Source organism: Triticum dicoccoides, chromosome 2A, assembly GCF_002162155.2.
Source record: "Triticum dicoccoides isolate Atlit2015 ecotype Zavitan chromosome 2A, WEW_v2.0, whole genome shotgun sequence".
Classification (NCBI taxonomy): Eukaryota; Viridiplantae; Streptophyta; class Magnoliopsida; order Poales; family Poaceae; genus Triticum; species Triticum dicoccoides.
The window spans coordinates 127,201,101-127,201,903 of NC_041382.1; positions in this window are offsets into that span (position 1 = coordinate 127,201,101).

Consider the following 803-nt stretch of genomic DNA (forward strand, 5'->3'; position numbering starts at 1 on the left):
AATTAAAGCAAAAAACAAAAGAAAATAAATAATGCAAAAAACAAATCAAAAAAACAAGAAAAAACTATTTTTATAGTAAAGTTAATCACAAAATAAAATAAATAAAGCAACAAAGAAAACAAAAAAACTAAAAAAGTGTTTTCAAATTTGAAAACTAATGGCACTAACAGAAAGTTTATAATTTTGCTAACCTAAAAGCAAACAGAATAAAAATTAAAGCAAAAAACAAAAGAAAATAAATAATGCAAAAAACAAATCAAAAAACAGGAAAAAACTATTTTTATAGTAAAGTTAATCACAAAATAAAATAAATAAAGCAACAAAGAAAACAAAAAAACCAAAAAAGTTTTTCAAATTTGAAAACTAATGGAATTAACAAAAAGTTTATAATTTTTCTAAAACTAAAAGCATAAAGAATTAAAAAATAAAGCAAAATACAAAAGAAAAATAAATAAAGCAACAAAAAAACAAAAAAATGCCACCTACTGGGCCACCACGGCCTGAATACGACTAGAAACCCTACCATGGGCCAGGATTCAGGCCCGCAGCAGGCCCAGTAGGCCCACAGGCATTGTAGTGACAGATTAGGCCCGAAAGCCTGCAGTTGAGAGGAGCTCGGGAGGGTGGGCGCAGCAGCGCTTATAAACCACTCCCGAGCCCTCTCAACTAGCGAGGTGGGACTAAACTTTTGGGCGCGGGGCAGCACAAGGCCATTGGTCCCGGTTGGTGGCGATGCCCCCCTTTAGTCCCGGTTGGTGCCACCAACCGGGACCAAAGGCCGCCGCTTCCCGCCCTTTGGGCTG